The sequence below is a fragment of the Pollachius pollachius genome, assembly GCF_949987615.1.
Source record: "Pollachius pollachius genome assembly, chromosome: 7".
Classification (NCBI taxonomy): domain Eukaryota; kingdom Metazoa; phylum Chordata; class Actinopteri; order Gadiformes; family Gadidae; genus Pollachius; species Pollachius pollachius.
This window is the reverse complement of record NC_136940.1, coordinates 5,272,858-5,288,366: the sequence shown is the minus strand read 5'-3', so window position 1 is coordinate 5,288,366 and position 15,509 is coordinate 5,272,858.

The window sequence follows — 15,509 nt, the reverse complement described above, 5'->3', positions numbered from 1 at the left end:
TCAAAACGTGTTTATACATAAATACTTCGATATTTCGTCTTTTGCTTCTGGCCAATCAGTCTTCACATTATTTCTTGGCACGGTTTGTCAAGCTGCAGGCGACATGTTTAAAAATAAAAACAAATCAGTTGGTAGAACTTCGGTTGCGGCACCACATTGTGTCTAGTCAGTCCTAGAAGGGAAGCTTCACAGCTCCCCCCCGTTCGGTCTCCAAAGATAGACAGAAGAAGACGCAAAAGTGCGAAAGTGTACTGGGTAATTAAGACCCAGATAAATATACACCGTGCTTATACACAACACCCCCTTTAAGCAGCGTCTTCCGGTTTTGGAAACGGATATGAATCAGAATTTTCATGAAATTTAGTATTCTGATATTTTTACACATTCACACACTCACACACTCTCGAACGCCTTAAGAGTGAAATGGTTCTGCCTCGGGCATAACCTGAGGCAGATGAGAGTATGATGCCAGTGGGTTGTTTTGGTAGGGATTGGGGGGGCGGTGAAGTCCTGTGATGTTGGAAGTGATCGGGCTCATAAACAGGGATCAGGACGCAGTAGGGGAATCGACAGGAGCCTGTTGATCGGTATGCTGTGCGCTCACCGCAGAGCGATGGACAGAACCATCCTCTGTCGCTGAAGCCCTTAAACGCCGGGCTACTAGGGAAGAGACGGCATGTTCTCTTGATCTAAGCCATGTATCCGTGATTTAACTTCTGAGTACACTGGAATAATTACCGCTGGCAGACATGATTCTCTTTAAACAACAATTGATAGCAATTGTTTTATCAAACAATAAACATAAAGCGCAGCATAAACCAACACGCAATGTTACACGTTCAAAACAACCCGGCTCTGTTCATTCTATTTTCATGGTCTTCTGCAAGAAGAGGAGTTTGTCCACATTTTCTGCCCGACGAGATCTCCTCTCAGTCACAATGTCCCCTACTGTCGAGATGACTCTCTCACTTGCTACAGATGTTCCCGGTGGGACAGCGACTACACTTCATCTGTGCCAGCTGACATGTTTCACTGGGGACCGTGGTCAATGTGCACAACTCTTTTCCCGGCAATATATTCATTTGAGGACATGACTTTTTGACTGAACTCTGAGGAATATGAACCGAGCGAAACATACACGCCCCCGAACCGTGTCCAGCAAACCGAACGATTCAGTTGAACTGTCCCATCCCTACAAATAATATATTTTAGAGGGCACTGTGGTCCAAAATATCTAGCATTGGTTTCACCCACAGAACGTCAGGGATGAGCAGATGGGGTGAGACAGCCCACAGGTTGGCTGCTGACATCGGGGATCGATCCCGGAACCTTTTTACATCATCCAGCCCTCTCTAGGTCCACAATTTCTTGTTTTTCCTATACTTGTCTCTCTGTATCTAAATTGGGGTGATTGTCTACACACCGAAACTTGTGTTAAACTCAAAGCCTCCCTTTTATAAACCCTTCCCATCATAGTTCAAACCCACATTCAGCCAGCCAACACCAGCCGTGAGCCTTGATTATTCATCTGTCGTGCAACAGGTTCCCCTCTGCCTCGCCTTCCTTCAACAGTCCCAGCCAATCAGGGATGAGGCATGCGTCAGTGATCCTGAATAATGCAGCCCGGAATGAAAGACGGGGAACACATCAAAGTGCGTGAGGCGGCCGGTTCTCCTCTGATTCATGCGGGCGAAGGCGGCCCGGCGATGACGAGATGAACGGCGGCCGCTTGCATCAGGAGGCCGCTGACGGAAGAGGAAGAAGCGTTTTCAGACCGGGGTTTAAATCATGGAAACCACCGCACAGGAGACTGGACGGGGAAATGAATCCCGTTAGAGCAGGAATGATTGGACCATAAAACGGTGCTCTTATGTATCTTTAAACAGCCTCGCCCGGAGAGAGCCCGCTCTGTCCAAATTATACAAATTGGGAATCATGGAAATTCACCAGAGCCTGCTCTGCTCGAAGGCTGCCTCTAGGTGGCACTCTTTGGTCTTGCTGATGAGAAGCGTACAGCAGTGGAAGTCTCTGTTGGACTGTTGGAATATGGAGTTTCTTCATCTCCCCCCCCCCACCCCCTGTCTCAGTAAACTGTGGAACAACTTTAAATTGAGAACATGCACACATCCTGTCTCATGAGTGCTGCTGGATTTCTCTGGTCAGGAGTTATCTTGGCCGTCTGTCTCTGAGAGATCACAGGGAGTGCCTCGGATGCGTTTTGACTGAACCAAATTGCTAATTATTTTTAAGGCCTACATTATCGTAATGAGAAATCTGAAGTACATCATTTTAAAGTATGACTACCTGCAACACTAAGATTTAACTATCTATAGGGTAATATACACTCTATACTCTACAAAGTTTAATATAACGGCCTAATTCTTAATAAATTATAGCCTTCAGACGGAATGCAGAGATGTAGAAGGAGGGCCTATGCAAAACTTTCTACAGCACAACATATGTTATGTTGTTAAAGCCTGCAATCAATAAAGGGGCAGCTACAAAAAGATCGTAGTTCTCTATCCTACCTCTTTTTATGTGCATGGGACGATAAACGTACATAGTAGCGATTAGAAATCAGAAAGAGATATTTTATCGAGATAATTGTTTTGATCCGCATAGTCTTAGCTATAGCATAGCAACCAATTAAGATTGAAGTACTGTAACACAAAGGACACTTGCGTCAATAGGTATTCCCAGAGGGAAGGGTCCCTGGTGATATGAGCTTTGAGTGAGGGAGAGCTCAGATCTTAAAGGAAGAGGAGACACCAGAGCCCCTGGGGGAGGGGGGGTCTCGGGAAGCAGCTTACCAGGGGACAGGCTGTCCCCCTCCATCAGTCAGAGATCAGGTCCCCCTGCAAGGACACTTGTCGGGGATGGAGGGGTTTATGTTCTGTCTGACTAAGAGCTGTCCAGGGTCTTGGGTCTGAACTTCAAAAATGTCCATCAAAACACCATCAAAATCCAACTTGGACCGGTGTCTGTGCTTACCTCGAAATGCACAGACCAATCGGCAGTGCCGCCTCACCACACCAAACCAACATGTCTGTGCTGCTTTGTTAGCGGAGCCTTGCCTGTGATGTGGTTCATCTTGTTTCAAACAGACCGGAGGAACTGAGCCACATAAAATATGTTTGGAACCAACTGGGACCCAAGGTGGGTTCTCTCTCTCCTCAGGTGATTATGAAAGCGGGGAGCTGTTTTGTAGAGATATGTACACTCCTAATACAATCTCCTAATAATCCTCCTAAATCTTCTCGCCCTGTACCCTCCACTGACGCTCGGCATTACAAGCAAGCGACCGCTGCAGGTCATCACTGCAGAGGGTACTGCTGCCGCACAACACTCTTGACACATGCACAAATGCATGCAGACTCTTAACTTGAGGCGACTGCTGTTTCTGGTGAGGGGGTGTACAAAAAAACTAAACTTTTTAATATTGCTAAAGCATAACGGCTTACAAGATATTATAAATAACAGAATAATCAACTTATATTTGTCTGTCTCTCTGTCTCTGTCTCTCTGTCTCGAATGTATCTATTATTTCCCTGGTGCTACAGGTTCAAGCCAATGGGTCGTTAGTAGGGTTTAGTAAAATTGGGTTTAGTAAATCTATACGATTTAGATTAGATTACCGGTAACATCAATTTCGATTTAATATTGCTTCGGTTAGGGATTTTTTTTTTTTTTTGCAACTCCAAAAGAGATTCTCAGAGAACTAATGTTGTAAACTGTACAAGAAACCCTGAAACCTGGTACATTATTAAAAAACGGTTTCCATTAGGAATTCACCCCAAAACTATGGTAGCGTAAAGCATTCACTTGAGAAAAAAATCTGCAAATTCTGCACACTCATAAACTGAATTAACGACATAGGTATCTAAGAATTCTGAGAAAAGTTTTCATGTAAAAGAAATAATCCTGCCCTATTTTTCTGAATTAATGGGATCCTCAAAATCGTGCGAGAAACTCTTACCGGCATGGAGTATGGTCGCTGCTGCTAATCATCCTCACCCTCCAAAGAAGAGTAGAAGTACAGGGTCGATATAATGTATCCAATTTTTTGGTTAACATGCCAAATGATGTAATCTGACTGTTCGCTTGAACACATGTATAATCTCTTATCAGTGAAGCAAACCATATTGGTTCAATTGATCCTGGAGAAACACCACCTTGCCAAGCGGATCATAACGGGCTTTCCGTTTGTACAACCCCTAAGTCCTGAGGTTCACAAAGTGGACAAACTAATCACAATACCATCAATATTACTCAAGGACTTCTCCCAGTGTCTCAAACATAAACCAAAATAAATCTTGATTAAACTCAACAGGTGGGACATGTTTTGCTTCTCTGAAATCGAGCTCTCAAGTGAATGACAGCTTCTCTTGGGGCTTTGGTTCCTCATTATTTCAGAACTACTAGAGCAGATTATTTTTCTCACGAAAACCTCCACCATTAAAACTTCTCTCAGAATTCTGAGATTATTATGTTGCTCATTCAGTAAAGCAACAGCAGGATTTATTTTCTCAATAAGAATTACGCTTCTGTACAAAACATTAATGCATAAATTAATACATACATTAATGTACTTTCTTTATTTAACATGACGACACACGCCAAAGGCTGGACACGCCAGAATAACACGATCAAAGCCCATCAATAAAAAACAAAAAGGCGTTTGACATTTTCTTTACCCAGCCCAAAGCCATTGGCTTCTTTCAGTCCTTGTCCTGTCATGTCAGCCAATCAGGGTAATTGTTGTGTCTTGGTGAAAAGTGGTGGGGGCTGGAGGGGTGTTGTTGCTCGAGGGGTCCATGGCAGCAGCTTAGTTTAACCAACCAGGGGAATGCTGGGCCGATATTCAAATGTGGTTATATGACTCTGTGGTTGAGTCATTTGTATTTAACATTTAGATAGGTGAGGGCTATATTTAGACTGTGTGTGTGTGTTATAAGTCTAGTACTGATAATAATTTGCAATAATTAATAGCTTTGATCCAAAGTGCCTCATGTGCAAATATTTATTTCAGTGTTTAAAAAAATAGCCCACCCTTGACATTTTTCAGTCAAAGTGACCTAAAAACGTGCATCACAAAAGAAAGAGATAAATCCGATATATGATGAGGAAACAAATCTGCATGATAGAGCACTGATTTATTCCCTTAGAAAGATTTGAAGTTTGATATCTCTACCTTCTTTCATGTCTGAACATGGTTTCACTCTAGTCCTCTTTACTACATTAGACATGTTGGACATGGACATATTGCCTGATAAGCCTAACCAGTGTTTCTACTATGCTAGCGCTGAATACCCATGTTAACTAGCATGACCTTTATGTGCTTGGTGAAGAAGACCCCATGGTAATAACGCCAGAGTGCCAGGCCAACCGCTACGACTATGTTTTAACGTTGTCTAAAAAATTGTCTATTACTGTACCGACAGCGATATAATGTTTATTTCTTCTGACAAATGTACATATTGTAAGTCAAAGTGGATAAAGGCGTCATCTAAATGACCTAAATGTAAATGTAATTAAAGGCCACTGCAGCACACGCTTTATTTCCGCCACTGCATTCTCCAAAGCCGTGGTTTCCAAAGGGTGGGTCGCGGGACGAAATTGGGTCACACCAGGGGTGAAGTGGGTTGCAGGATATAACAATTATATACAGAAGTATATATGAATGGCTAAACAAATTGTTAGTTGCATGTTGTCATTAGTATGTTTGAAGCATTGATCTAAAAGAAGTAAAACCCAACTTTTACCATTTCACTTTTATCTCCCAACTTAAAATGTTATGTAACCGGATTTAAGGAACTCCTATTCTTTCCCGTTCATCTTGTCCAGTGATTTGTGTTTTAGCTGGGCTGAGAGGGATGGAGAGCGGGCTGGGATTGTGTTCTGACACCTGACACGCTGGCAGGTCTAGTCATTTGCTCTCTGTGCTCTGAAAAAGGTTAGGTTGTTCCCGGTCACCCCCACTGTTTGAATTTATTTCCTTCCAAATAAATGAAAAAAAGAAAATGAAAAAAAGCTGGCCTTTGTGTGAAGCCATGATACTGTTTACAAGTAGGTGTATGTAAAAGGAACTGGGAGCACAATGGAAATGTCAGACAAATGTCAAATGCCCGCTGGCTGGGCGCACTGTTTGGTTGTTGATTTTGTACTCCAGGCGGCTAAAATAGTCTAGCAGGAGAGCGTGGTCAGGGTCCGGTGTGGGGTCCTCAGCGCCCCCCCCTCCCGAGACAGAAAGACAGACGGATGGACAGAGAGAGGCCTTGTGTGATGCATCATGCACACTCCTCTACTTCCACAACCACAACTACGTGCATGAAAGAACACATACATGTTCCCTGAAGTGCAGACACAATCCAAACCAGGTCCTTTTCATCACGTTCTCTACACACAGACAGACAGACACACACACAGGAACGGCCTGCACTCACTCGTTCGATTGGCTGGCCTTTTTTTGCGGCTGGCAAATGTATGACTGAAACAATTCTCCAACCGAGTGAAGGGCACTTGATGCCGAGGGAGCAACCGTAGCTGCTAGCAGATGTAGCTCTCAGCGCTACCATGTTTTAGTGGGCATCATCCTCCACTAGCCCTAACGTTGCAGCGTGAGGTTATGCTCCTGTGACTACCTCTACTTGAGCATCCTGGCAATCCAGAACACCCGCTGTAATCCCACAATGCACTTCAGCAGGATACACAGAGCACGGTTGTTGTTGGCCGTTATCCAAACACACTTTTTCTTACCAGTCATACATTATAATTTTTTTATTATTATGTTGAAGCGGTTTAGATATTCAGAGTTAGAGGTTGAATGTTGGGTTAAAAATTGTTCCTTCAACGGCATATCCTTCCCTTCCATCAACTGATCTATTGATCTCAGCGACCACAGAATATATAATGTTCACTCTAATTGATTCATAAAATTTATTCAACACTGATATCTACTTATGATACTACTATGATACTACTACTGATACAATTAGTGAACATAATTGATTCATTCTTACCATGCTCTTGAAATACATTGAGTGACATTTAGAGGTTTTCTGAGGGGGAGAATGATTTTGATGCGATTTTGTGTTGCTAATAGGGAGAAATATACATTAATAATTAAAATGATAATAATGATAATGACCATTTGCAAAAGGCAGGTTACAAAGTGCTTTACAGAATAATAGAATAAAACTGAAAAATATACAGAATAAATACTGAAGTACATACAAACACTTAAAACGGTACTAAATACTAAATTGATTGATTTAGAAAAACACACAGCTTCATAAAGTTGTGACCTTGACTTGTTAGAGAGTTTCTTATTCGGCTAATGTTGGGAGTTTTTCGCCCGAGGAAACCTACCAACTTACAGGTTATGAAACCATATTGTCTCTTACTGGAACATTTGGTTGCAAAATCGCTAAAAGCGTATTATATCGTGTATTTTTCCTTTTAACAAATTAAAACAACATTGATTCTATGACAAAGTCCTGTTACTTAAAACAGAGAACTGTGAGGGGATAAAACGGAAGCAGAAATAAACCCTCTCTCATAGAGAGGCGTATTAGGAAAACTACCGTGTCCCTGCTAGCAATTCAAACCCCCTGCTGACCCAGCCGAGTTCAGGGCGAGATGTATCATTAATGAAATGGGCCGTTCCCCTGTTCTCAAACCTCCATTAAGGCCTTAAAGCTGTCTTCAGACACGCCGTCATCAAGAGTGACGGCGTCCTCGCCGCCGCTTTTACACGGTGCTCGGAAGTAACGGCGCTCTTAACGCGTCTCCGTGACAACTGCCGCCAAAGTCGTCCTAATTAGTCATCGCTGGCCTCCTTTCCTTTGTCTCCGGCGTCCATGTGAGAGTGCTGATTCCCGGTGTCAACCAAGTGTGTGATTGTTCCCACTTAGTCACTGGTTCAGAGGGGTTCACACTCTCGTTAAATGGTTAGATAGTCGTTAAATGGTCAAGTGATGGTGGTGTTCCAGTCTGGAGAGGAGACGATACCACAGGGTATGACAGCATGCACAGAGATGGTTATGTGTATGTAGCCTGTGTGTGTGAGGAGATTATTAGGAGTAACACTGACAAATATGTAGTGGAGGCTGAAGATGCGGTTAACGCACAGATGGCAGAGGTCAGGTTTGAAAACACTCGAGGGAATTCTTGGGTCATCAGCTCATCGGTTACAGCATTTGATTTATGGACACGATGTTTCGTACCCTGGCATACACGGCTCTTAAATCCAAAAATGGAGACACAATGCGAGCACATGGATCGGAGATGCGGTTTGTGTAAACATGCTATTTGGATTGGATTCTCATTTTCTTTTCACGTGTCCTCTACTAATGAATGGATTTAGTTCATCAGGAGAGGAGTTAATGAGATGCATAGGTTCAGGTTGGAGACACGCCGCTACCCACACGGTATTATATACGCACCTGTTTCTAGGATACCACTTTAAGACGTTCACTTTCCAATGAGTTATTTGCGTATGACTTAATGGTTCTAATTTTGAATCAAATGAAGACATTGCATGTTTAACGGTGAAGGTGTGGGTGCAGATTTCACATGCCCTCACTAACCTTAGCTTATGTTCATATAAACCTACACCAACATATTTGTATAATGAACACTAGAGGGAATGTGGCTTATATTTAATATTTGTTTTATTTTGATCTGAAAAGAGAATTCACCTGTTGCTCGTTTAGATTCTAGATATTATAGATATTGCATTTTTTATATTATTATAACTTATTGTACAGAATAATGTCCTACTTATTGTACAGAATAATTTCCTATTGTTAAAAAATAGGTTCTGTATTGAGTGACACACGTACACTGTTGAAACCTACAAACTTTAATTTCAGGACCATGGAGAGCGAACAGTGCACTCACACATTGCCTTCTGAAAAACAGCTATTTGCATAAACCCATTTGATAATTACCCGAAGAACCAGGAAACTCTGAGTGATTTGTTCTGGAGGCTCAACTTTATAAGCTGTAATGTAGCTGTATTGGAAATATTAAGGTGTTACTTTTAAGGCTCGCCAGAACTGCTGCATTGACACATCTCATTACACCGTGCTCTTTTTCCCTGACTTTGACGATGCAAACTGACGTATGATGTCCTCGAAATCCAGAGCCGTAATTAGCTCAGAGTCAATGGTGAGTAGAGGATGTTCAGACGGTCGTTCCTCTGCATTGTGTTCCTCAGTTCATTGTTTACTCGTTTTCTTGTGGACCCTTCTCACTCACATCACATCACACCCACACACTGGAACTTAAAGATAGTACCTAGCATCGTATATCTTATCCTCGCTATCTTTGTTGGATGCAGGGAATGGATTAGGTAATTGAAGGTGCTTGAAACTTGTTTCTATGAATATCTTTACTCTACTGACAGAGATATATATTACTTCTTTCTTCTGACTAATGTACTTATTCGAAATTGCTTTGAGATTAAAAGATTCAAGATTTCAAATGTTTTTATTTGTCACATACTTATACAGGATATGCAGTGAAATGTTTGTGTGATATACTTAAATACAATACAACAATATAACCACCTTTGGATAAAGGCATCTGCTAAATGCCCTAAATCCAAATGTAACCACATGTAATAACGGTAAGGCTAAACCAAAGGCACAGGTAGAAACCTTTCAGAAATGTTACTTTAGGTCCAGCCCACTCAAAAATCTCCAGCAGGTGGCAGTTGGTGAGGCCTCTTCATTTATGAAATTCCTGTACTGAATAAGTTCATCTGCCAAGGCCTTGTCTAGGTTTGCTGGATACGTTGAGCTGACAGCGTATCATCCTGTCTGCGCATATCAATTTCTGTACAGTCCTTCTCAAATAGGACACCAAAGAAATCATAGACGTCCCCGTTTGACACAATCAGTTTCGGACATGAACCTATCGATGACATAATGTCTCGACCTTAAATCTCACACTACCATCAGTGAATGTTGCTACCTCATCATCAAAGGACGAACAAACAAACAAAACTTTGTAATGCTCTGAATGAGTCATACTGACAGTGGGAGCAGATTCTTTCCACCGAGCAAACTGGTGTAGAAGTGGCCAACATGTGACTGCAATGACTGCAAAAGGCCAACAGCAGTTGCTAAATCCATGTCATTTTCTTGAAGGTAAATGCTCTACGCTCATCGCTTAAAATCTGATTCATCCTCATCAGCACAGTCTCAAGGTTATCATGCCGTCCTACAGCAGCAGCAGCATCACGTTTAGTGACGTGATGCTCACAAGAATGTGTGGCATGGTTTCGCTTAGGTCTCTCTTACTGCTATGTAACTCTTTGTCGGCCCTACAACTTCACCCTGTGCAATTGTTAGGAAATATCTTACTCCCACGATGAGTGGATGTACTGCAGTAGGTATAAAGGGATTGCAGTAAAATATCACATTTTTTATTCAAGTGCGCCCAGAGTCCGTTATATTTACTGGACATGTTTTTCCGTTGTAGTAGCTTTTCCCCGGCTGTCTGGCAAGTCCAGCCCCGGTTCTCGCGGCATTTTAATTACACATTCCACAAGGCTTACACCCGTATGGCAAAGGATGGGCTCAAATCCAAAGAATCTTTCAACAGCTTTGGCCTCAGCGCTGACTGATCTGAAAACAAATGTGAGCCGGTCTTTGTGTGAAAGATCTGGCGTTCGAATCGATTTCAGAAATGTTTTATGCTCTTTGGATTCCAGCTGCTATGAATTCTTTGTTTTCCTGCCCATTATTGAGATTAATTCTTAATAAATCTTTAGAGGACCGGTATGAAGGCTTACCTCCTCCCCCCCCGCCCTTGCTTTTCCAGTGTGTTCCTTCACAAAGGGGTCAAACTCTGCAACTTGCTCAAGCAAGCCTAAGTAATTGCCGCGGTGCAGTGATCCCAGTATTTCATCACGCTTTTGGAATAATAGAAGCCTACACGAAAATACCCCTTTCCGATGCTTTTCTCTGCCTCGAAGTATCTATCCACTGTAGATAGATACTTGTTTTGATCTGTTTGTTCTGATCAAGCGTTTGTTCGGTGCTCTGCACTGTTTATGTGGTTGGACATCCTCTCAGGGTGTTTAGTCACAGAAGCCATGTATGAACGTGTGGCTTTGCGATGACATGGCTCTGCAGCCGTAGCGACAAACTTTAACCAGTTGATACAGAAGTAAAGTGAGTCTTGGTTTCAGCTCATGTGCCCCATCGCGCCATTTGGTTAATCAGGGCCTCTTTATCAAAAGGAAATGCAAGAATTCCTAATCCATCTATTCCAGCAACTGAATATCGTTTTTGGCATTTGTGCGGGCGTGCTTGTGGTTCTATATGTTGCTGAAGGGTTAGTGCTATAAGAGACGTGTCGGTTTTAACAAATCTTGATTCTCCAGCACCCTTAATGAAAACGACTCAAGTGCTAAGAGATTCAGCTTGCAAAATATATCAACCTTTCCAGCTGTCATTTTAATTAGACATGCATTGTCTCCTGATGGTGGTGCTTTGATCCCCCCCGCCCCCCTGACAACCTTGGTGTCTTAGGTTGGAAGCCCACCAGCAACAACTCTTCCTATTTAAAGATTTTCCCAAACACCCTCCAGAGCAGGAAGTCTGCTGGATCTTTCACACGGATGTTCATCAGTTTATACATCATTATTCTATATAGAGAGAGAAGAAGGGAGAGTGGAAGAGAGGGAGAACCACACACCTGTGTGACCTTGTTCTGTGGTTTTAAACAGCTGGGGGTCCATGTTGTGGAGGCTATCTCCCGGCAACACACAAAATGGCTGACAATATTCCCTCCTGTTTCTCTGTATTTATCCTGTGTATGTCAGAGACCTATACCCGTCTGTGTGTCTGCGCTTGGCTTTTCTTTCTTTGTGTAGTTTGTTTTTTGTGCGCCTGTACCTAACAACTATATAGTGTGTGTGTGTGTGTGTGTGTGTGTGTGTGTGTGTGCGCTACAGCAGTTGTCCTTTCTCTCCCCAAACCCTCCACTTATTGGAGAATCTTTTTTGAAATCACAGCTTTTACACGCGGGAGCACCAATCATCGGTCTGACACGATGCTGCCTTTGTGAACACAAAATCTTTGTTTTTTTCTTAAACTGTTAGCATGTCTTTGATCGTCAACATGGTCACCCATGCCATTTTGTCACCGTTACTAAAATTAAACCATATGTAAACGTAAAGCAAGAGTAAAACAGGAGTAGAATCGTATTTTCCCTGCCAACCAGTTTGTGAATGTTTCCCACTGCTCCGAACGCAGGTGGTGTTCTTTTTCGTAAAGTCAAAGGGCCTTTACAGATGCACTCAGACATCACAACAAAGGTACCCTGGTGGTGAGGTGTGTGTGGACGTGTGGAGCTCCGTCTGGGCTGCGGTTGATGTTGATGTCCGTGACTTGGATAGGGTTAAGCTCCTCAGACACCTATAGTGTCACGGCACGGTGTGTGGTGCATTTCATATGCAACATTGGTCATGCACAACAACGGTACCATCTTAAAAATGTTTGCGCTGGTCATAACCATGTTGTCCTTACAAGATAATCATGAGATGACAATGCATTTCATGATTAATTAACTCAACAATGACCAAAAGAAAACATACTAGTAGCATGATCAGTAACATTCATATGCTTCCAAATACGAGTCATTACCTGCTATGTTGGCTATTGCTTATTTCCACTGAGATAAGATAAGCTAAATATACCTTCTACTCAAAAAATGATATTCAGGAAAAAGCAATTGGAGGTTATTTTATAGCAGTCTGCTACTTGTAAGACGGGATATGATAAAACTATTAATACCAGAAACATTCAGCTTGGTAGCGCAGCAAATAATTGACGGTTGCATTATCTGAAAGTAAATTATTTTTTTCAAGGTGTCACCAAGCTAGTGAAAGTAGAGCAACTGGGACTGCACTGCTGTGGGCGTTGTATTCCATAGGAACTGTGGACAGCAACAGCATCTTTCACATTTAGTCCTTTTTTTTTCAAATGAATTGCCGGCTTTCTAACACACACACACACACACACACACACACACACACACACACACACACACACACACACACACACACACACACACACACACACACACACACACACACACACCGGCACCGGCGTTTCTACCCCTTTCGTATATATATCCTCCCGTCTTTCACGCTTTTGGTTTTAGTTCGGTGATTCACTTGTTGAAGAGATGCCCACACAGTTTCTATGGTAACGGAGCTATTAAAAAACACACAACTCCTTGTCTGGGGTGTTGCCTGAATGGAACTTGAACCTCACATCACACGACGTCACATGTTTTCACAGAGCTCATGTGTTACTGCTTGTGCACTTCAACAAAAGACAAGTCCCATCGGGTGTTTGAAGTAACTTGACATAACTTCACTTTGTAACACTTCTGGGGTCATTGTCCCACCCAGCTGGGCTTTTGTGTGCACCTCAGTATTAATGTTTCTTGCTTCAATATTTTTATATTTGATACCTGGGACCTCAAAAGCCTGTTTCTGCTGTATTATGCCTTTGTGAGGATTTAAATGCCATTGGTCCTATTTTTGGATAAGTAGTAGCCAGGGATTGTGATTTTTAGGGTGGCCAAGTGTCCCCATTGGTACAGGACTGTCTCGATACTTAACCCGCCGTCCCGTTAATGGAGGCCAATGTCCCTCAGTCAGGGCTGGCCCGACTACATAATGTCAAGCTCTGAATAATCTTGAGGATTTCTGGACGGATATTTGAAATACATATACTGTGTATAAAAAAAGGTTTCAGAGTGCGTATCCTTCCCTGTCTGAACCGAAGCTGGCAGAGGCCACTGCTGCAGAATTGCTGAGTTTTTCCCATTTTATTTCTGAAGCGGTCACCTGAAGATAAAATGAACGGGCTATTGTGGAGAACGGATCGCCAGAAACGGAAAAAAACAGTTCTAGTCATGTTTATTAAATGACCAACTCCTTATTATTGGTAGGTAGAGCATTTTGGTACCTTTCGCCCTTGTTTAGATATTTAAATAGCTGCTAAATACGTTCATTATTATTGACTAGTAGGAGTACCACCATGGAAAACAAAATCTTGGGAGAACCCTTAAAGATAGAATAACTATTAATTGAATGGCTGCCTCTGTCGTTCTTGTTGATTCTCACACTGAACTGGTGGAAAAGGGCCAACTATCATTATGTAGGATAATGTTAACAATATCACAAATAATATCAAAATGACTGAGGGGAAGTTGCAAATAAAATCAGCTAGTGCATTCAACACCGCGTTACACCAGACTTAGATTTACATTTTGGGCATTTAACAGACGCGTTTATCCAAAGCGTCTTTGGTTCATGGATGCATCCCCACACTGACAGCGGAGTCGTCAGGAGCAGCTAGGGATAGGTGTCTTGCTCCTGGACACCTCGACACTCAGAGGAGCAGCGTATCCACCTAGCAACCTTCCAGTTGCAATTCAACCCCCTCTACCTCCCGAGCCATACCGAGCTATACAGACACCACGTCAGCACTAGTGTGTGTTTACAGGTAGGTTGGCTTGGGGGGTTGAACCCAGTATCTTTTGGCTGGGAGTCTTAACACCCAAACCACTACACCATCTTTCCCTCTGGCAGCCTTCTGCCAGCAAGCTGCCTAAACAAGATTTCTGCAGCTCTGTCGGTGAAGTTGAAGGAACCCTGCTGCTCTGACTCAAGAAGCTGTCGCCCTTCGATTTTCTTTGTTTGTGGAGCGGAACTAATTTCATGTCTCTACAGCAGCTATTAATAAACTGCGTTGTGGTTTGTGATACCTGATCAAACTCCACGTGCAAAGAACCAGGTTTTCTATATGTTCTACAGAATAGCAGTTTTCTGAAGGCTTTTTTTATGTGTTTTCACGGCCTCGCCCTCCCTCATCACGACATACATGCGATCACAAGGCTGGACACATGCAAACACATCTTACTTTACTACTTAAATATAACTATAAATAAAATAAGGAATATAGATTACCAGTCATAGACGGGAACAAAATAGCTGTCACATTGATGATGATTAACACGCCTGACTACTTATAGTAATAGACATAGATCTCAATAAGTATGATTTCTATGAATATAAAAGTAATATTTATAATTTGCCGACTGCTTTGGCGGACATGTGCTGTCTTCAGGAGATGTATAATGTCAAAGTCTAGAAATTCACTTTTGGGATTTAATCTTTGCATTTTTGGGCTTCTGTTCTCAAACCTAAAGGTCACTGTTGTCTTGCCACCATGTCTGCACCTACATTTGAACTTTGTTTGGGGAGTTGAAATGGACAGATTTATATCTGCTGTTTGATTTATTTTTGACTTGAAGGTGAAGTTGTAATCCTCAGTATTTCTAGTGGCAGAATAGTGGTAATGGAAAAAGTAAAATAACATGCGTTTCAACCTAAAATGAGTGGGAGGCTGGATTTTGGAAAAACAAACACAAACATGCTACAATACAAACCATTCATTCCATATCGTGTGAGTAACACG